The 23835-nt window shown below is 35.2% G+C and overlaps 1 long non-coding RNA gene across 2 annotated transcripts in view; it reads right to left on the reverse strand.

Annotated features, from left to right (window-relative positions):
- Positions 1-16841: 16841 nt before the first annotated feature.
- LOC122231491 overlaps positions 16842-23835 on the reverse strand; it is a 43039-nt gene continuing 36045 nt past the window's right edge. The window contains exons 4-5 of one of the 2 annotated variants that reach the window (XR_006208746.1): positions 22632-22754; positions 16842-16938 (exon numbers count right to left, since the gene is read on the reverse strand). This is a non-coding gene — a long non-coding RNA (uncharacterized LOC122231491). The remainder of the gene's footprint in view (positions 16939-22631; positions 22755-23835) is intronic. The other variant, XR_006208744.1, reaches the window with a different exon arrangement.

Here is a 23835-nt window from a genome sequence, read left to right on the forward strand (position 1 = left end):
CTTTTATGGTCTCTTTAAACATGTGGAGAAAGGAGTTTGGAATAATACTTTGTTTTCATTCATCCTTGATGAAACATTTGAGTTTCAACACTTTTCCTTACTGAGAAAAGCATATTTATTTGAAGTAGGTGTCTTGAAATAGTTCATAAGATGGATCTGATTCTCAGTTACAAAAAGGCCACTTACACCATGTTAGTACTTTTCAATATATTTCTTTATTACTAAGTATACCCTGGCTTTGTATGTAGCTTCCCTGAGTCATTTAATGTGCTTCAGTGTCTCCATCTGTTAAAAAGGGTAACAAGATCCTCTTCCTGAATCTTGACAGTGTTAACATTACCCTCCTTGGTTGCCTAGACTTCTATGGAAGACACATTATTGTTTATATTGCCTAAGGTTTCATGCTTAGTGAGACCTTACAGAAGCTCAGGCTCGATTTGGGCTGCCGGGAGCAGATAGGACTTCACAGACCAGAGAGGTTAAAATACATGGAGAATGGGAAAGTGGAGATTGGTTCCAATGAGGGAACCAAGTAGTGGCATTTGAGACCAAAAAAGTTGGTTGGAATATGTTGGGGCAGGAGGTGAAACTTAAATACCTGGATAAAGAATTGATAGACACTTGAAAGTATTTGACCATTTATGACCGTGGGAATGATGTGGCAAAGGCAGTGCATGCTTTAATATAATTTTTGAGAGCTATATATTAAATGTGTCTAATGCATATGAGACACCATCCTGGCAAGGACATGAAACAGAGTGGTGCCATCTTGAATAAAAAGAAAGGGATATACGTGGCAGTTAATTCAAAGGAAGCTTCCATTAGAATTAGACTGGTGGAATGTTAAGGGATAAAATTTTTCCTTTAAGCTGTCCCAGTGCTTTTGCCTAAAGCATTAGGAAAATGAATAATGATAGAGAAATTGACATAGCTGGTAACATTGGTTTAAAAATGTTGATTTTGGTTTTAGGTATGCTGAATTTGGGAAAAGAATAAGAGATTTAAGGACCATATAAATTTGTGAATTAATTTTTATAATATTTAAATCAAAAGCCTTTAGAAAAGAGAAACTGGCTGGACTTTGGATAAAATAAGTAGTGAACTCTAATGAATAAATTAAATAAGAAAATAAAATTGAGAAGTGGTAGCATTGCATCAATTGAAACTGATCTCAGTATATATTATTTATTTATTTATTTATTTATTTATTTATAATTTTTACTTTTTTTTTGAGAGAGAGAGAGACAGAGCATGAGCAGAGGAGGGGCAGAGAGAGGGGGAGACACAGAATCCGAAGCAGGCTCTAGGCTCTGAGCTGTCAGCACAGAGCCAGAATCAGGGCTAGAACTCGTCAACTGCGAGATCATGACCTGAGCCAAAGTCAGATGCTCAACCGACTGAGCCACCCAGGCGCCCCTCAGTAAATATAATTTAGAGGCATGGACAAATTACTACACATTTTTCTCATGATTATAAAAGTAAGAAAAGTCACTGTAGTAAATATTTAAGAATTAGAAAAAACATAAACAAGAAAATAAAACAGCCTTAAAATCACCATATACAGTAACAACTATTAACATTTTAACAAATTTGTTACCTTTTTTTAATGTTTCATTTACTTTTGAGAGAGAGAGTGGGGGAGGGGCAATGAGAGACAGGGAGAGAGGATCCCTGGCAGACTCCCTGTTGACAGCAATGAGCCAAATATGGGGCTTGAAACCAAGAACCACGAGTTCATGACCTGAACTGAAGTCAGATGCTCAACCGCTCAACTGACTGAGCCACCCAGCAACCTCCAAATTTATCACCTTTTTATATGTAATTTTACAGTTGATTTGGTATTTTTATGCTTAGTATTTGTTACATAAACTTTTGCCATCCTATTAAATATCTTAAACATCACATATGGATGGCTATCTTCATTGAATTCTGTAAAGAAGAGTGATAAAGAGGTTACCTTTAGAATCAGACAGCTTTGTTTTAAATTCTAGAATCATTATGAACTTGTTGAATGATCTTAGGTAAATAATTTAACTTCTCTAAGCCTAAATAATTTCATCCAAAAATATGACAATATCATAAATGCACTGAGATTAAAGATATAATGTATTTTACAATTAAAGATTAAATATATAATGTATATTAAACATATATCACAGAATCTGTTAATAGTGTAAGCACAGTATCTATAAATTTTATAAGGTCTATGTAAAATTATATTTCTCTTTTGCCTTTGTTTTCATATTTCATATTTCTCCTTTGCCGATATTTATTTATTCTTTCTTTCTTTTTTTTAAAACAAATTTTGGTCTTTTTTCCTTCCTCCCTTCTTTCCTTTATAGTAAAAACTACATTTTCAACTTGAGATTGGGAAAGAGAAAAACTAAAAAAACAAAATCTATGATGGCTTGCCTTCAGCATAATTGTAACATTCCTTTCTCATTCCCGGCCTTTATTAGGCAAAAAGGTCACTAGGTATGTCACTTATAGATGCCTCTACACCCATTATATTTACCTACTTTTTGCTCTAGCCTCAGATAGTCTTCAACAAGATGTTGCTTTTTGCTTGTCTGGAAATGAGAACCAACTAATTTTGGGCATAGTTGGGCACACCCTGCTTTTAATTTGTCTCTTGCCTTACCCTACCCAGAACCTTTTGGTCCAGCACAGATCTGTCTACCTCTTAGTTCTGATCCTTCCAGAGGGCTGCACATGCTCTTAAACATAGCCTATCCCATTTCTCTCTTAAAGTAGGAAACTCAACAGCAGCTTGTTGCTACAGTGAAAACCTATGTGAACAGTATAGAATTATTAAAAAGTCAGATTCTCCTAAAAATAGCAAACCCAAAAATGCCATTACTCCCACATGGTCCATTTCTCAAGTGGTTTCAGCACTACCATTTTTTTTTAGCTATTATTATTTTTATTATCTTTAAAGAAAATAATCTTGGAGAGGCGCCTGGGTGGCTCAGTTGGTTAAGCAGCCGACTTCGGCTCAGGTCATCTCGTGGTCTGTGAGTTCGAGCCCGGCGTCAGGCTCTGTGCTGACATCTGAGAGCCTGGAGCCTGTTTCAGATTCTGTGTCTCCCTCTCTCTGACCCTCCCCCATTCATGCTCTGTCTCTCCCTGTCTCAAAAATAAATAAAACGTTAAAAAAAATTAAAAAAAAGAAAATAATCTTGGAGAAGTCATTCTTTTTGTTCTTAAAGGGTGGAATAGTGTTTGTGTGTGTGTGTGTGCTGCACACGTGTGTGTGGCTTGAGGTCACAGGAAATTATAGAGATTTTAGTTTAAAACAAAACTGTGATGGTCTATCAAAATGATAGATGGAAAATATAGAATAGCATGCTGCTTCAGGTCACTTGAGGGAGGGACAGGAGGACATTCCTTGGCATTTCTGCCAATAATTTATGGAAATGACTGACCAAGCACCTTTTATATCTATAATTATGATGAGCTGTTGTGAAAATGTCACAAGGTGAACCACAATCTGCCTTGCTGTTGTCTCCGTGTCCATAAAAATTTTCTGACAGTTCTTAACAGGCTCCAGAGTTATACTTCTCTAGAGTTGGTATAATGAGTTAGCTTTAAAATGCATGCTGTATTTGAGATGCATTCAATACCTTCTCTTCTACAGGAGTAAAGCTTACAACAAATGTTTGTGCCTCACACACGGATTTTGTATTTGTAATAACTCTCAGGTAATTCTCGGAGATATAAATATACTTTGTGAAATAATGTAGCTTAAATACAACAAGTAAATCTGTTGTTACTCATGGTGCTTATTTCTTTTCTTGATTGAAGTCATTTGTTATGTTTCACATAGAGTCGAAAGCAACTCTAAAGTCTGAGTAATTTTGATTGAAGCTAGAGTGTATTATGCTAAGCGAAATAAGTCCATCAGAGAAAGACAAATACCACTCGATTTCACTCATAGGTGGAATTTAAGAAACACAACAGATACACACAGGGAAAGGGAAAAAAAAAAGAGAGGGAGGCACATCATAAGAGACTCTTAACTACAGTGAACAAACTAAGAGTTGCTGTAGGGTAGGTGGTTGGGTGAATGGGCTAGATGGGGGATGGGTATTAGGAGAGCACTTGTGATGAGCACTGGATGTTATAAGTAAGGAATCACTAAATTCTACTCCTGAAGCCAATATTACATTATATGTTAACTAAGCATAATTTAAAAAATAATGTTTGAGTAATTTTAAAGTAAATTTGCAATTTTCAAAAATTTCATAAACTAATACTTCAATTCTTGAGGCTCAATATTCATCTTGTCATAAGTGATCATAACATGGGGTTAAGCTTCTATGCTTCTGTTTTTCTATTGATGTAATAAGTAGTGTTGACATTTTACCTAAACATGTAGAGTTATATTAAGTTTGATGTCAGATGACAAAGATCTGTATTGAGTGGACTTTGGTTAATGTATAATGAGGGAGGCACAACATTAACATTAACTGATTGCCCACCAAATAACCACCCTCTGAAAACAGTATCTCCTTTTACAGGTGCTATTAAGGGATGGTAGATAAGTAGCTCAATTAGAGAGTTAATAATCTACACCAAATTTAATTTTTATTCTATTAAAATTTTCAAATATATACAAAACTAGAAATAATAGTATAATGAACTCTTAGGTGCCCATTGTACCCAAATTTAAGCAATTATTAACTCTTGACCAATCTTATTTCATCTCTCTCTCCCTTTAGCATCCCTCTCCTGTTTTATTTTGAAGGAAATATTTAGATTACTTATATCTAAAAGTTGAAAAATATTAAAGAAATTACCAATAATACCATCATCACACTTAAATACTGGTAGGTTCTTAATATTATTAAATATAAGAATCTCAAATTTGTGTCTCTTTTTTTTAACTTTCTTTGAATTATGATTGAAATAAGGACTATGCATTGCAATTGGTTCATGCAACTGTTCTGTATTAACCTAAAGCTTCCTTCCACCTCTTTATTGACTCATTTTTTTGGAGTTCAGTTATTGGAATAACAGCATTGTTTGGTAGAATTTCTTACAATCTTTTTGCATCCCTGTTGTGTTGTTTAAGATGTTATGCTGTCCCTTCATGTTTTATAAAATGGCTGCTCAATTTACAGGCTTGATTAGGTAGAGGTTTTATATTTTTGAAGGTCCCTTCACAGATGATATTGAATACTTACATCAAGAAGGACTCATTGTGTGATTTTCTTTTTCTCTTTTTTTATTTTTGCAGCCATTAATTATTATTTCATCAAAGATTGCAAAATTATGATACTCTAATTCTAATCTTTTTGTTTATTAGCTGCAATACCTTTATGAGGAGAAAATTTGTTTCATTAATTATTTTGTTACTTTTAGTTACAGTGCATAAAAAAACAAATTAAGGCTTGATATTTTTTGTTTATCCAGTTTTATAAAATAATACATTAATTATATGGCATCTTATATAAGGTATCAATCATGTTTTTAAAAATGCATTCTTAAGGATTTAAAAATATTGATGAGTTAGTCTTCCATTTTTTTTGTTTGTTTATTTATTTATTTATTTATTTATTTATTTATTTATTTATTTTCAGAGAAAGAGCTAGTGAGAGATAAAGCACAAGTAGGGTAGGGACCGAGAGAGAGAGAGAGAGAATTTCAATCAGACTCTGCGCTGACATAGTCTAAGCCCAATGCAGGGTTCAAACCTTCAAACTGTGAGATCATGACCTGAGGTGAAACCAAGAGTCACTCACTCAACTCTCTGAACTACCCAGGCACTCCTGTCCTCCATTTAAAAAATATGGCAGTATTGGGGCACCTGGGTGGCTAAGCTGGTTGAGCATCCGACTCTTGGTTTTGGCTCGTGTCATGATCTCAGAGTTTATGGGTTCAAGTCCCGCATCAGGCACTGCACTGTCAGTTTGGGATTCTCTCTCTCCCCCTCTCTCTGCTTGTGCTCTTTCTCAAAATAAATAAATAACTTTAAAATAAATAAGTAAATAAATAGCAGTACTAATATAATTATAACTAAACTAGCTTTATTTTTTAATGTTTATTTACTATTTTTATTTTTAATACTTTATTTTTTATTGTATTTTATTTATTTTTTTGAAATTGAAATCCAAGTTAGTTAACATATAGTAATAATGATTTCAGGAATAGAATTAGTGATTCATTAATTACATATAACACCCAGTGCTCATCCCAACATGTGCCCTCCTTAATGCCCATTTTGCCCATCCCTCCACCCAACATCCCACCAGCAACCCTCAGTTTGTTTGATAACAAACTCTTTAAGAGTCTCTTATGGTTTGTCTCCCTCTCTGTTTTTACCTTTTTCTTTTGTTTCCCTTCCCCTCTGTTCATCTATTTTGTTTGTTAAACTCCACATATGAGTGAAATCATATGATACTTGTCTTTCCGTGACTGACTTACTTTGCTTAGCATAATACACTCTAGTTCCATCTATGTTGTTGCAGATGGCAAGACTTCATTTTTTTGGTTGCCAAGTAATATTCCATTGTGTATATATATCACATTTTCTTTATTCATCAGTTGATGGACATTTGGGCTCTTTCTATACTTTGGCTGTTGTCAATAGTGCTGCTATAAACATTAGGGTGTATGTGCCCCTTCAAATCAACACTTCTGTATCCTTTGGATAAATATCTAGTAGTGCAACTGCTGGGTCGTAGGATAGTTCTCTTTTTAATTTTTTGAAAACTCTCCATACTGTTTTCCATAGTGGCTGCACCAGTTTGCACTTCCACCAGCGGTGCAAAAGATTTCCTCTTTCTCTGTATCCTCACCAACACTATTGTTACCTGAGTTGTTAATGTTAGCCATTCTGACAGGTGTGAGGTGGTAACTCATTGTGGTTTTGATACGTATTTCCCTGATCATGAGTGATATTGAGCATCTTTTCATGTGTCTGTTAGTCATCTGGATGTTTTCTTTGGGAAAGTGACAATTCTTGTTTTAGATGAAAGGTAGCCTACTATACAAATTTTCCCTACATTGCTAACTCACTTTGAAATATATACCAGGGATTACTCCATGGCAAAACACACTAGTTAGCAATTATTACTTTTACAAATCTGTATATTTCATTGTATGGATATGAAATCATATATTCAAGTTTCTATGAAGGATAATTTTCATTCTTTTGTTATTATAAATTGTAACATCTAAATGACAGATGGTTGCATATATCTTTCCAATTTTTTTCTGTGATATCTTTAGGATAATTTTCTAGGAGAAGGCATTGCTATATCGAAGATTCTATAGAGCATTTTGATTTTGCTGAACATTGCCAAATTCCCTTCCATAATGGTTGCACCATTTTGCATTCTTTCCAGCAGTGCATGGGTACCCCTTTGTCTTCAGACTCATCAGAAAAAAATCTAATTTGGATTTTTGCCAATTTCAGCACTAATGTACTCAAGTTAGTTCAAATGAAGAGCCAATACTTTTTCTACTAATGTATATTGTTTTTATGATGCCTAATTTATATAATTTGTAATATAAAAGTAATTCTACTTCTTAATGCTGCAAAAATCATGTGCTTATCCATTTATTAATTCTACTACTTCTTTATGCTGCTTTCAAGTGCATGTCTCTCCATCTATTCTGAGACATTATTGCAATCTATGCTAAAGTAAATGTGATTCTACTGACTTCTTTTTATGTATTTCAAAACTATACATGAATACATTAATTAAATTATTCCAAAGACCATTTCTAGCATATAAGTAATCAGCTCAGTCCATTTCTGTGGTGTGTAACTGATACAGTGAAATCCTGCCTATTGGGTTCCTGTGTAGACGGTCTGTTCTGATCATTGTGATAGAGTTTTGACTAAACTGCTTTTCAGGGTATTTCATTTTTCTGCTAAGTTTAAAGCCCTGCTTTAGACAAAGAAAGCTTAGATGACATTATAAAAAAAATGCAGGACACTTTAAAACAAATAAGGGCAAGACTAAAACAATGTTGAATTTCTCAGCTCTTTGTTGAGTCACTAATACAATTTCTGAACATGGCATACACTTTCATTTATTGTCCTGAATTTTAATTTTTTGCCTAAAGCTAGCCATTTTTCCTTAAAGTGAATCATTGATTGACTCTCCCTCAAGCTGAATTTCAGACTCAAACCACCTGCAGCGATACGCTTGTTGTGACTACAGAATCAGTCAGGGAAAGAAGTTTTGGAACCGTCTATGCACCAATGACTTCTCTCCTCTTTTTTCAATCAGAGAAATATCCCAGACTCCCTTCACCGGAAAGCAAACAAAAGCAATAGATCATGAAAATGTTGATGAAGTGGTGCGTAGAAACCAAACATAGTGCAGCCACTTAGCTTTTAGATTCAAGTGGATTCATTTTTAGTAGAAATAAAAATAAGCCCAGCTTTCCAAAACACATCTCAGGTTCTGCCTGAGATTTCATGAGAAGATTTTGTCAAGGAATATGCTTTTATTTTATCAGGGGAAAAGTGAGTGACTCTAATTTTTACTTATTCAGTAGAAGATGGAGTGTGACATACCAATTCCAATAAGTTCAGTTCAACAAATAGTTGGTATTGCTACAATATGAGATGAGCTATGTGAGGTGCTTGGAAGAATACAGAGGTAAGTAAGAAATGACCTCTGAGTTAAGGATATCTTCTCTGTCAAGTTAACTCAATACCTCCTCTTGATCTTTTAAAGTCCTTTCAAGGTCCTTCTGCAGTGTGGATAGAATTCTGGGGATTGCGTTGGAGTCATTAAGTACTTTTTTGTGTGTATCTTTGATACGCATTTTTAACTAGTGGAAACACATTTCTTTTAGATTGTGTCCAAATTATTCTGTCTGTACATGTAGTCCAGCATCCAAGCAGAAAAATGAAGATGCTACTGCTAGCAGAACATGAAGAGGGGAACATAGGTTGCTAAATCAGTTTCAAGCTCAAAAAGTCAGGTTAAATATTTTTCACACACACACACACACACACAAAATCAGGACAGTTTCATGAGTGAGCCAGATGCTGGAATATGGTTGAGCCAATGAGGCAGGAGAGGATTTTGGATGCAACTTAGGAGACCTCCTCCTCTAAAGAGAACAAGAAACACCAAGAATCTTTATACTTTAGGAAACACTAAGAATCTTTATACTTTAGGAAACACTGTGAAGGGAATTTCCTAATTAAACCATGTTGAAAAATGAAAATGATGTAATAGGTAAAACATTTTTATGTCTTCAGTAGTAACTCAGATTCTATGCCTACCATAAGGCTTTTCTGAGTGGAATGAGCTGAGAAAAAAAAATATCATGTAGATGAAATCTCTTTCAGAAAAGAAGTAAAAGGAAAATCTCCTTCTCCTGGCTCCAGAGAATTATGGGGACAACAGAGGTACACCTCCCTCAGAGGTACAGGAGACATCTGGTCGAGATGTGTGAGTCCCACTGAAATGAAATCCTTGCAGTTGTCAGAGGGAGAAGTTGAAGGTGGGGACATTGTGGCTCCTCTTTCTGTTCGGACTCTAGCATAGACAACCGGTGGGTGATATGCTGTGGTCTAGAATTGATCCAGGGCAGTTCTGCAGAGAACAGAGTTAGTTAGGTAGAAAGGACCTATTTAACAGTCGGGAAGTAATCTTGGCTCTCTTTGGTTATATTTTACCAGAGTTGCCTCCTGGTCCCAGGAATAGTGAAAGTAATTGGGAGTCTATGGGCATGCAGTGGATCAGATCCAAGATGACCCCACAGCACAGGGTGTCGGTTAGACTAAGTCTAGGGGTCTGTGGTGATTAACAGGAAAGAGAATCAGAAGATGTCTCCCGTACCAGTGTGAGTACCACAGTGGGGTTTAGTCAGACATAAGGTCTCACTAAGGAGTTGATAGGGACAAAAACCACAAGTTATGCGAGGCAAAAGTTGAGCAGCAGGAGCCCTTATACTGCCCAAAGATGGAAACACACGCACCAATGCCACAGAAATGCTAACCAACACAGACACAAGAGCCAGCTTAAGGCAAGAATATTTCATTTCTGCTAATGCTGTAAAGTCAAACCTAGATGCCTTCTTTAACAATGAAAGATGTCTTCTTGGAGGAGGGTGAATGTAGAATGGAGTACGACTTAGATTGTCAAGAAACTGAAAATTAAAACAAATTGTTATAAACATTTTTACTATGTTGGGTATGTTTAATATTAATGGTGATCAACTACTTAGAAAGTAAAATCAGTAATAGATAAAAGAAGATAAATTTCGGGAACACATTTAAGTGCAGTGTAAATAAACTTGTAACCCCATTAGAATCACATTATAGTTCTTTGTCATCAATTCTGTATATTCAACGGGGTGTAACTGACTTGAGGGCAGAAAGCTACCTTATTTTTCTTTGGTATCTGCTGTGAATAGCATAGTGTTTGGCATATAGCAAATGTTTATTAGATTGAAATGAATTTACCATTATCAAGAGCATTTGCTTTCAAATCAAGTTTCCCTTGGGCTAGGGCTGAATAACCCTAGGTGAGAATTCTGGTATTTTTCCAGAGGTTCTGAATCTTGACAAACTAGTTCAAAGACAGTCTAACCAGAGGTATTAGCATAAGCAAAGACATAGAGATAAGAAACCAGTGTGTTTGCAAAATGGTGAGTTCTCCAATTTGGCTGATTAGGAATTATCATTGTCAGTGTTAAATTCCAATAATAATATTAGCAGTTACAACTTACTAAGTACTTTTTCCATTAGCATATTACTGTGCTTTGCAATTTATATCCTTCATTTCAATTAACAATCCTATGGCAATAGGTATTACTGTTGTATTAGCTTCCAATTAGGAGACAGAAATCACACAGTAATTTAAACATGGAAAGTAAAATACAAAGAATTAATATAATATTGGATTGACTAATAAGGGGGAAAGAAAGCTAAAGAATTTGCCATAACAAATATAGGCAGAAGCCTCTACTCCTAGGTAAGGACGATACCCAGCACCCAACAATGAAGCAAATCTGGATAATTTCCTCCTATGGGACTGAGATGCAAACTTTTTTGGAAAGGTTGCAGCCATGGCTCACTGGATGGTAAAAGTGGCTGAGGTTTTTCAAAAAAGGCTCATTGAGAATCATCCTCTGGGATGGTCATGAAGCTGTCTCTGGAAAAGTTCTGAGCCTCACAGTGCCCTGAGAAGCCAAGAGGGAAAGCTATTCACAGGTATGACCATCTATGGTCATCACAGGTCATACCTGTGACCATAGATGGTCATACCTTTTGCATAGCTACTTAAGTGCATGCCAAGGAAGTTGCTCGTAGAAAAGTGCTGCATATTGCTTGCCCACAGGTGCTATTGGCTGCCATGTGATATAGGAGCTGGGTACCCCCAAATTCTATGTGCTTCAGGAACCTGGGAGAGAGGCTCACCCTAACCAGGCAGGGAAACCCCTACCACCTCCGGTGTCTCTCCAGCACCCTCTACTGGTAAAGCTTATCATCATGTCCTCTAGAAAAGGAGAAACAATTAACAGTGTCCAGTAGTAGACAATGAAATGCAAATTTGAAACTAAAAACCCATCTTGTTTATTTTTTATAGATTAGGAAATAGAGTGTCAGAGAGATTTTTGTGACTTTCTGAGTCACACAAATGATCAGAAAAGCTTGGAATTCAAACACGTGTCTGTAGTTTTCATTATATGCTGCAGCTCTAGAAGATTCGTCTGACAACAGTGTGTGGGAGAGATTGTAGTGGCATTGAGGCTGGGGTAGGAACATCTAATAAATTGTTATAGTGAGCCGTGTAGAAGAAAATGATGATTTCTGAAATATGTAACTACATGGACCTTTCTTGTGTAACTTGTGAATTTTCTTATCTAAGTTAAGCTGGTTAATATAAGAATTCAGTTGCTTTGGGTGTTACGTGGTAAAAAGAGTTGGCAAGAAAATGTTAATAGATTCATTTAAAGGGTATTATTGTATATATATACAAATAAATAATTTACTATATTTAGATTCACTATATTTAGATTATCCTCAATCTAAAATTTGCATTTCACATGTATCTCTGTCAGAGGAACAGCTCTTACTGGTTTTTAAAGCCTTAAAAGGCCATCTGGTACAGATAATACACCTGATGGGGTGAAGATAGCTCAACATTGGTTTTCCATTCCCTTCAGGAATTTTTAGGCCCTTTTTACCCTTCCCAAAGCCTTTGGAGTCTCCAGGTATGTGCCAAAACACTTACTAGGAATAAAAAACTGTGGGCATCCCCAGCGCAGTTCTGAGTGCCTAACGGTCAGGTTCCCAGGATGAGTTCCTTGGGTGTGTCAAACCCTTGGGAGACCATGTTTCAGATATGAGAACGATCCAAGCAACTCTATATAACCTTTAGTCCACAAATTATATGACTTTCTAAATATAAATCTTTTAGCTCAATTCTCACTTGGAAGAATGCAAGGATTTATAAGAATCTGTGTTCTATTGGGTTTACTACTGCACTCTTTCTGTTTTATTAAACTCACTTCTCTCTTAAAACTTAGCCACAGAACTGCTTTTCCTGATTTTTCTTCAACTTTCCCCCTGCCCCACCCCCTTCTGCTTGAGACTAGTGGACAGGATAGTGTAGAGTTTAAGATTGTGTTCTTGGTCCTGAGAATGTGCTATGCAGACCTATAGGTATAGAGGGCATAAGGAGCATAACTGACCATAGGTCCCATATGTGTTCTCAAACCTGTAGCTGTGCTTGCAGTGAGGCACACTTCGTACTGGCTGTTTCTCTTAAATACCTGAGCACAGCAGGGAGATGATGGGAGCTTCAGTCTTGGGAGACAGAGTGATCCTCTGATGGTAACTGACCTTCAGACTCCAACAGCCTTGCCAAACCTTAGACTCCCTGCATCTAAGTCCCTTCTGCCCAATCCATTTTTTCCCTCTTTCACTTCTATAGAGACTTGCGTAGTGGTCTGACAGCTCTCCTGGCCTTTCCTGGGTTTTTCTCTGTTTCTCCATAGGTATTTCCCCAAGTAAACTCTTTGTATTTTTAACCCTGTTTGGTGTCTGCTTCTTGGAGCTCTTGAACTCAGTCATCTATGGAATCAGAAAGTTGGCTCAAACCTGGATTGGCCATTTACTGTCTGTTGGTTACTTAACCTCTGTGTTCTGCAGTTTAGGTATATGTAATATGAAAATAATTATAGTTGCCTATCATGGGGTTTAAGAAATAAAATTCATATATATATGTGTGTATATATATATATATATATAAACATTTATATATGTAAACATTTATATATACAAACATATGTAGTATATATTATTATATATAATAAAAATAAATGCTAGTTATTACATTCTTAAATTCCTAGCACAGTTCTCTGAATAGAATCTACATGAGAAAATCTTATATGAGCTGTCAAACATTTTTCAACTCATCTTGTTAGGTACCTCTTGAATTTATACTTGATGCAAAAAAAGAAGAAGTTCCCATATCTAAAGACATTGAAGAATAAAAGCAGAAAATGAGAGGAAGATTTATGCTGTCCATATATTGTTTGCACAGTAGTTAGCACAGCAAAAATTTGCACATGCACAACTTAACAGACTCCATTTTGCTGTATTTGGCCACCTTACCTGAGTAATAAGAGACAGTAAATTACAGGAGTCAGTAGGATATCAGTGAAGGCTGAGGATACCCTGCATGTAAATGAGATTTGTGAAGGATAAGAGGAAATGATAAGCAGATATTAAATGAACAATAACAAGATTCTTGTGCATAATCACATTTATAAGTGATATTTACCAAATATATGTGCAAAAATTTATTTTTTTTTAATTAATGTTGTTATCTGGAATTTTAACATAGACACATTATCTTGGGGCAACTATCCTGGAATGTCATCAACATGATCCAATCCTCTATTATACTTCATCCCTTTACACAATTTTCATATATGTTATCTTAAATAATTCTCACAACCACATGAGAGATAATAGAACAAATAGAACAGTCTTATTTACTATCAGGGTAAATGGATGAATAAGCCTATAATGACCTTGTAGAGGACATTTTGCTCATTTCTCATTTATAGTTCAGTGGGATTCTAGACCTGATGAGGAATTGGGTAACTTCAGTAGCATTCAGAATTTCTAGATCCATTTATATCTCTTGAATACTACATTATTTGGGTCTTACATGGAACCTCTGAGACTTTTCAAGACATGGTGAAACAGAAATCATCCTGGACTTTGTCCAACAAATTGAACTCCACAAGAAAGGTATTTTCTGGTATATTTGTCCAAAGATACTTGATAGTGTGACAAAAATGGTTTCCAAATAGTCAGATCTTATTCAACTATCATCCCTAAAATCTATACCTATTTGGTCTGTCACATGGTTCCCATCAGGATTCAGTCCAAGAATAAGCAGTAAGTGAGCCATATGGATTTTAGCCTCCCCTGGTGAGTGAGAATGTGCTTGATTACACAGCTCAGAGTTCCTACAGAGGAAGGCTGGCACATATGTAACAGATGTAAGCTCCTGCAGGATCCTGCCATACATCTGCCTTGAAAATGAGTTGCAACAGGGCTTTTATTTACATAAGATTGCCTGCTTCCCTGGTCTTTGTGGTTCTAATGCAACATTTCTCTAAGACTTTTCAATAAACCCATACTCTTATTTTAATCTTCCCATTCTCCCATTTTGGGTGACAGAAATTAAATATGATAAAGAATGAATACCTGGGAAAGAAACAAATGCCACATAATTACAGCCAAGTTGTCTACTTTTCAATTTTATTGTTTAGTTTTCTTTGAAATTTCAAGATACCGGTATTTTACTTTAGCCAGTTACAGAAGGAAGTTAAAACGGTGTGATTCTGTGCAGAATGATGTTGCCTTGCCCTTGCCCTACAGTTGAGGAGGACTACCAGATAACTTATTTCTTGTTTCTTGAACTTGTTTCATTCTTTTTTCTTCTGAAAGATACTGATCCAATAGCTGGAAAACGTACTTGAGATGATTAACCTGATATTCCTCTTGTCTCTATTTCTCCTAGCAGAAGACACTTTAGTGTATATAAGAAACACCTAAGATTCTTGTTAAAAATGCAATTTCCTGGGTCCCACCTTCAGAAATTTTTGATCTGGTGTGTCCTGGCAGCACCCAAGAATCTGATTTAGTAAGGATACTAGGTGACTGATCCTAGAAAGTTAGCTCACACTTTGAGAAAAACGCTCTGAAAGTGTTTTCTTCTGATGACGATTTAGCAATTGAATCATCTCTCCCAAGGGACTGCTTTGGTCATACATTTATAGTCAGTTGAAGGTTTGATAAGAACAGCTGAAGAGTTCTGAATAGTGTTTAATTGTAAAAAAGCCAATTAGTCTCTCAAAGGACAGAGATAATAAATTATGGATTGTAACTTATTTTAATAGCCATAGATCAAATGGACAGCACAATTAGGTATAAGCAATATAGCTTGATTAACACACTTCAGAACCTGTTGAATCTATCAGTTTTTTTTTCCATCCTATGCCCTCTTCCTTGATCTTCATTATTTTTCTTTACACACACACACACACACACACACACACACACACACACACACAGAAACAAACACATCTTTTCTCTCATTTTTTTGTTGAACCTCCTCAAATTTTTCTTTCACTTCCATCAAGCTGTTATATTTATATCCCCATTCAAATCTATTCCTTTTTTTCTTCCCTCTTTCCAGTAAAGTGTCTTTCCACCCTATATGCACAATGTCCACTGGAAAAACCTCTTCCTGGTAACATTTCAATTAAGTAATACTGTTCAGAATAACATACATGATCAAATGAGATAATTCGTGTGGAAATGCTTTGAAAATTTAAGAAGATTTATTAAGCTAAAACATACAAATTTGTTTTGGGTTGAAAAACTAGTACAAATGATATTTGGGATCAAATTCAAGATTGCCTTTACAGAGTGGGAAAAATACCCCTGTGTAAGGATGCTCCAAAGTGAAGCTCTTTGTGTTTCTCCTGGAGGAACAATGAAGTTATATGGTTTCTGTGCCCACATGAAGGAAGGAGGAGAGAAGTTACAGGAGCTCAGAGCTGAGGTCTGAGCTCTTATACCGTGGAAGGAGCAGAGGGAAGAACACACCAGCACTCAAGCGCAATTTAAGAAAATTCTTGATTGTAAGAAAATTTTGCTTAAGGGATCTCAAAATTCCTGCACTTAGATCTTTATATACTATTTCTGTTTTATTGATTGCAATAGCATTGGCATAAGCATTGGTATAGCATTGTACTACCTTGTACTGTTTGCCTGCCCTAAGCATACTTCATGAATTAGAAGCAGGATAAATGCTTATTTATTCCCTTTACCAATTTTCAGAACAATGAATGGGTACTCTAGTAACCTCTAAAGATAACCCGTAAGTTTTAAAATACCGTTATGAACTTAATGAAATTTCATTTATATGACATTATTCTCACATTATTATTTTGATGCTGAAACAGTTCCACTTCTGGAGAGTGAAAGCCTGTTTCCAAGTTAACTTCTGTGTGCTTTTGACATAGCAATTTGTTTTTTGTCAAAACAGGGCATCTCAGATATCTCTTACATATTACCAGATCCAGCTAAAATCAGTTGTCTAAGAAGCCTTGGTCCCTTTCAGTATGGAAAGTATAATTATAAATGACATAATCAGGAGGCTTCTTGCCATCTTAACCTCTTGTTAGAAGTGAAAAGAAAAACAGAAAAAGGAATGCCATGATCAAAGGTCAGTAGTTTGTGTAAATACTGTAGGAAAAAAGTTAACCCGAGACTTGAACTTAAAAAAATATCATTTGCAAGTTAGCTTTAATATTTTATTCTAACATTGCTTGTTTTCTTGTATTTTGATTTGGCATTTGTCCTCATTTTGTAGACACTTATGCATTTTGTCCATTTTTCTCTTCCAGTCTCCTAGGTGTTAACTTCATTAACTGAAAAATAAAATTGCCACCATAAGGAAATTAGACGGTCTCAACCTGATTTTTTTTCTTAGCTGGTTAATCAGTATGCTAAGCAATGTGAGAACGTATATTTGGACTGAAGATCTGGCTCATTAATCATCTACTACCATATTCTCCCTTCTAAGTAGTAAAGCTCTTGTTAATGAAACTGATGGATAGTGAATAACAACTTAATGAGTCCTTCAATTTTGCATTAGTGTGTTAGACAGCAAAGAGGCATATAGAAAACGAAGTGCTTCAGACCTGAAAGAAATTCCTATTTTAGATCTTAGGTGAAGAACTAGAGATCCAAAGAGATTAAGTTATTTCCTCAGTGCCACATAGTTATTATTTAAGAAAAATGGTTTAAAAACTGACTTTGAAAGAAATATATTTCCCCCCTTTTGTATCAAAGTTTACTTGGATAAAACCAGATGAATATTTAGCTGTATTTTTAAATATGCTTAAGTGGAAGTAAAACAGTACCTAAGTATTTTTTGTTTTTTGGAATAAGTAATTACAGCCACAGGAAAAAGTGTGTTAAATTATTTATTCTCATCATGAAATTTCTTTTTAAGGAATGCTTAGAAAAGAACAGTATGATTGAGAAAATGTTTATGTCATTAGTTATAAGTCAGTTTCTCACATTTTTGAAAGTTTATTCTGAATTTGAATTATGTACCCTGTCTGAAGGTGATTTTTAATATAGGCTTCCCTGTAGTGAAATTCCATTTAGTGTACAAAATTCAAAATAGAAAAGATAAAAAAGTCTAAATCATAGATTGCTTTAAAGATATTTACCTGTATGTTTTTTCTCAAAGACACATAATCCACATTTCTATTAGCAGAAAGCAGACTGAGCTTATTAGAATGGCTTTTAATTTTCAATAAGTGCTTAATCGCCTATAGATGCATCTCTAATTTTTAAGAATATGGTGCTGTCTTAAACATTTGCATAGACATGTATTTATTATCCTTTAATTTAGAGATAATACTATGGTTAGCCTTACCTTTTGTAGAATAAATATGTAATAAGTACAAAATGTGTAACAAATAATGTGTGAAACAATGTGGAAGACATTGTGGCAATAGAGTCCCTGAGCTATAGGACTAGTAAGAAAGAGTGTAATTATCTACCACATGTGTGGTAGAAATGTGGTTTTGCATTCTTTGTATTGGGGTGGATTTCTTCAAAAATTTTTTTTTTGGTATAATTAACATATGGTGTTACATTAGTTTCAGGTGTCCAATATACTGATTTAACAATTCTATACACTTCTCAGTGCTCATTAAGAGAAATGTACACTTAATCCCCTTTATCAATTTCATCCATCTCCTAACCTATCTCCCGTCTGGCAGCCACCAGTTTGTATTTAAGAGTCTGCTTTTTTGTTTGCCTGTTTTCTTTCTTTGTTTCTTTGTTTTGTTTCTTAAATTCCACACATGAGTTAAATCATATGGTATTTGTCTTTTTCTGACTGACTTGTTTCACTTAGTGTTATACCCTTTAGGTCCATACCTGTTGCAAAGAGTAAGATGTCATTTTTTTTTATATGGCTGAGTAATATCTTATTGTGTGTGTGTGTGTGTGTGTGTGTGTGTGTGTGTGTATACATACATACCACATCTTCTTCCATCCATCTGTTGATGGATACTTGGATTGCTTCCATATCTTGACTATTTTAAATAGTGCTGCAATAAACATAAGGGTGCATATATTTTTCAAATTAGTGTTTTTGTTTTCTTTGGGTAAATACCCGGTAGTGGAATTGCTGAATTACATAGTAATTCTATTTTTAATTTTTTGAGGTATCTTCATATTGTTTTGCACAGCAGCTGCACCAGTTTGCAGAGCACGAGGGTTCCATTTTCTCCACATCTTCGCCAACACTTGTTGTTTCTTGTGTTTTTGATTTTAGCCATATGATAAGTGTAAAACGATAGCTTGGTATGGTTCTAATTTGCATTTCCCTGACAATTAGTGATGTTGAGTATCTTTTCATGTATCTCCTGGCCATCTGTATGTCTTCTTTGATAAAATGTCTCTTCAGGCCCTCTGCCAACTTTTTAATAGGCTATGTGTTTTTTGGGTGTTGAGTTGTATAAGTTCTTTATATATTTTGGATATCAAACCTCTATTGAATATATCATGTACAAATATTTTCTACCATTCAGTAAGTTGCCTTTTTTTTTTTTTTTTTTTTTTTTGCTATTCAAAAGCTTTTATTTTGGTGTATTCCCAATAATTTAATTTTGCTTTTGTTTCCCTCACCAAAGGAGACACATCCAGAAAAATGTTTTTAGGGTGGATATAAAAGAAATTACTACCTATATTTTCTTCTAGGAATTTTATGGTTTCAGATCTAACATTTAGGTCTGTAATCCATTTTGAGTTTATTTTTGCATGTGGTGTCTTCAGAAAGTGGTCCAGTTTCATTCTTTTGCATGTAACTGTTCAGTTTTCCCAGCACCATGTCTTGAGGAGACTGTCTTTCCCCCATTGCATCTTCTTGTCTCCTTTGTCATAGATTAATTGGCCATAAAAATGTGGGTTTATTTCTGGACTCTATTCTGTTCTCTTAATATATGTGTCTTTTTTTTTTTTTTTTTTTTTTTTGCCAGTACCATACTGTTTTGATGACTCCAGCTTTGTAGTATATCTTGTAATCTGTGATTGTAATACCTCCCACTTTGTTCTTCTTTTTCAAGATTGTTTTGGCTATTTGAGGTCTTTTGTGGTTCCATACAAACTTTAGGATTGTGTGTTATATTTCTGTGTAAAATGCTTTTGGTATTTTGAAGGGATTGTATTAAATCTTTAGATTGCATTTAGAAGTATGAACACTTTAACAATATAGGTTCTCCAATCCATGAACATGGAGTATCTTTCCATTTGTTTCTGTCATCTTGAACTTTCATCACTGTTATATAGTTTGCAAAGTACAGATCTTTCACTTCCTTGGTTAAATACTTCTAGGTATTTTATTCTTTTTAGTACAATTGTAAATGGGATAGTTTTCTTAATTTCTCTTTCTGCTGCTTCATTATTAGTGTACACAAATGCAGCATATTTCTGTATTTGACTTTATATCTTGCAATTGTATTCAGTTCATTTATCAGTGCTAGTAGTTGTGTGTGTGTGTGTGTGCATGTGTAGTGTTTAGGATTTTCTATATATATAGTATCATGTTTTCTGAAAATAATGAAAGTCTTCTTTCTTAACAATTTAGATACCTTTTCTTTATTTTGTCTGAATACTGTGGCTAGGACTTCCAGTACTATGTCAAATAAAAGTAGTGAGAGTAAACATCCTTGTCTTGTTCCTGACTTTAGGGGGAAAGATCTGTTTTTCACCACTGAATATGATGCTAGTTGTGGGTTTTTCATATGTAGCCTTTATTATGTTGAAGTATGTTCTCTCTAAACCTACTTACTTGAGGGTTTTTATCTTGAATTAATGTTGTACATTGTCAAATGCTTTTTCTGCATCTATTGAGATGATCATATGGTTTTTTTTCCTTTGTCTTATTAATGTGATGAATCACAGTGATTAATCTGTGAGTGTTGAACTACTCTTGCACAATAGGAATTAATCCCATTTGGTCATGGTGAATGATTTTTTAAATGTAGTGTTGGATTTGTTTTGCTAATTGATAAAACTTTAGCCAGACTAACAAAACAAAACAAAACAAAACAAAACAAAACAAAACAAAAAGATGTTTCAAAATAAAAGATGGAGAAAAAATAATAACCAAACCATAGAAATACAAAGGATTATAAGAGAGTATTATGAAAAAGTATAAGCAGACAAATTAGACATCCTAGAAGAAATAGACAAATTCCTAGAAACATCAAACCTTTCATAACTGAATCAAGAAGAAGTGTAAAATTCAAACAGATTGATTGCTAGCAATGAAATTAAATCAGTAATCAAAAAACTCCCAACAAACAAGAGTCCAGACCAGATGGCCTTACAGGTGAATTCTATCAAGCACCTAAAGATGAGTTAATACCTATTCTTCTCAAACCTTTCCAAATAATAGAAAAGAAGGGAAAGATTTAAAATTCATTCTGTGAGGCCAGCATTATCCTGACAACAAAAACCAGATAAAGACACTACATAATAGAGAAAGCTATAGGCCAATATCTCTAATGAACATAGGTGCAAAAATCCTCAACAAAATTTAGATTTCTTCAATTTTTGAATGGACATTTGCCCTGTGATTTTCTGTGATGAATGACATGGAAGTGATATTGCGTGGGTTCCGCCTTTCTGCTCTTAGAATGCTGCCCTGAGGTTATCATGTAAGGAAGCTGGCATTACCTATTAGAGGATGAGATGCCACAAGACAAAGAACCAAGGTGCCCCAGTGGATGGAAAGCACAAACTGCCAGACATGAGCTGGATACAAGTAAGGCTGCAACAGAACCCTAAATAGGTTTAATATTTGGGACTGGGTGATGGATAGAGGCAAGGAGACTCCCAGGAGAGGCTAGAAAGGAAATAAAGGAACAGTTGGAAGCTGGAGAAAGAATGATCTATGTCACAAGTGGCTGAACAGTTGTCAAAACTATCACTTATAATTCAAAAGATAGCTATTGTACTAAATACCTTTTGAGTTTTGACTAAGGGGATCTCTAGACAGATCCTGAAGGTGCCAATTATATTTTCATAGCTATTTAGGATTTGGTATGGGAAATTATAGATGAACTACAGAAGAAACTGTTTTATTTGAAAGCCAATTTTTTTAAAAATAGAAGATTCTAGGATTGCTATTCAAGAACATTGGTGTTGAATTGGTAAGGAGACTACCAACTTGGATTTACCCTTTAGGAGTTAAGTCATTTAAAAAAGAAAAGAGGTCTTTGGAAAGCAGCAAGCAGGCCATAATAACTACTTAATTACATAGGCTGTAGAAAAGAAAAGCATCTTAGAAGAACCAGGAATGCAGAGAAGGCACCAAGAACTTTGGAGAAAAATGGATTAAAGAACCAGTCTTAGGGAGTTCATAGGGGCCATGATCAAATAATATTCCCTAATTTTCAGAGTTACAGCAAATAGCAGTAAGTGACAGGCTAGATTTCAGAATTATGCTGCATCAGTAAATTCCATGTGTTCCCATTCACATTGAGGTTATGTGTTCGCAGTATTTTTATTGAGGTTATTCTGTCTCCATTTTACCAATGTTTGCTAGATGAATGGATGGATGTTTGGGGGAGGCAGTAGTGGTACATAGCCTTCATCTTAGCTTACAGATCTCGGGGAAAAATGCAGATAATTCAGGAATGGACTTTGAGGTCAGTAAGCTACACGTAATACTTATAGGGGTCTTGAGAACAAATAAAAGTATTTTATATAGGGGAGGATTATAAGTAATTATACAACCAGAGGATGGATTGTGATAGATTTAGTCAGGCTAGAAGTCCTTTTTAGTTTCTCCAATCAAGAAATAGTCTCTTTTACCATTCATTGAATCACAGGTGGCTTTGTGACTTGCTGTTTCTAAAAAAATGTGGCTGATAAAATGTGATAAAAATGTGTGATCTCCAGAGCCTAGGCCTCAAGATATCTTGCAGTGTCCTTTTTGTCACCTTGGAATGCTGCTCTGAGGCCATAATATTACTAAGTCAGTCTAGCCTGCAGAAAGATGGAGGGACGTCTTGAAGGAAAAAAAATGGTTTACCTTTTGGTAGCAGTACAAACTACCAGACATAAGTAAGGCCATTTGGGACCTTCCTGCTGAGCTCACCTTCCACGTGAGCACAGTTATATAAATGAGAACAGGCAAATTCAGCAAAGGAACCTCCTAGACACGGTTCAGAAACAGGAAAAACAATAAGTTACTCTTGTTATCCACTAAGGTTTGATGTGAGCTTCTTACAAAAAGGCATTTAACTGGAAACAAGACACGATGTTATATAAAAGAGAAGGAAAGATATTTTATGTAAGGAAGGACCACATTCAGTTTAGGAGAAATATGAAAATGTTCATGAAGAATGTGCTATTTGACGTTTATATTTGAATATGTGTCTGAAAGATAAATTGGGGACATGGTGTAGAAGAATTTGAAAGCCACAGTGTGGTATTTATACTCTGAAAGCAATGGGAAGTTGGCATTGTTTGTTTAGGAGAGTAGCTTAAATCCACTGCATAGCCAGTAACCAAGAGTGCAACTAGAACATTAAAGGTACCTCTTGAATCATTGTTCAATGAATGTTCAGAAGTTTTTTCTAATCTCTTAGATGTTACAACACATTGACGTTCTTAATGCCAGTTTAGTCCATTGTGAGAATGTATCAGGATGTGTTAGGAAAAAAGCACTTTAATGTTCCTCAAAGGGCCTGAGAACAGAAGTGAACAAAATGTCTTTGTATTGAATATAGTCTTGAATATATTGGCATGCTGCAAACCTATATGGATATATTTTAAACAGATAAAGGAAAAAGGCTGGAGTAAGAGTAAACAAGATGACCTTTCTGGCAAAATGTGCCACTATTTTATGCATGGTCACAGGGTACTTTATGACACATAGCGTTCATGTGGAAAACATTTGCCCTCTTGATCGTTTGGATTAATTTGTACCATAAATGCATCTTTTCCCATCCTGTTCCCAGATTCATGGGCTTGATATATGGCACTATTTAGGTCTTTATTTTTCCTCTTAACTTGCCCTGAGGGAGTCTTCCAGTGTGACCATACTGATTGATGACCACCCTCCCAGTGACTAACTCCACAGAGTGTATGTATGTACAGCTTTATGGCTCATGGAACTCTAGGAACATTTCCAGTCACTTTCTTTTTGTTTCCCCTTGTTTCTAGCTCTCTTTCAAAGAAGCTTGTACTTACTCTCTTACTTTATTTGACTTTGTCTCAGAGAGAACCACTCT

The sequence above is a fragment of the Panthera tigris genome, chromosome A1 (assembly GCF_018350195.1).
Source record: "Panthera tigris isolate Pti1 chromosome A1, P.tigris_Pti1_mat1.1, whole genome shotgun sequence".
NCBI classification, from domain to species: Eukaryota; Metazoa; Chordata; class Mammalia; order Carnivora; family Felidae; genus Panthera; species Panthera tigris.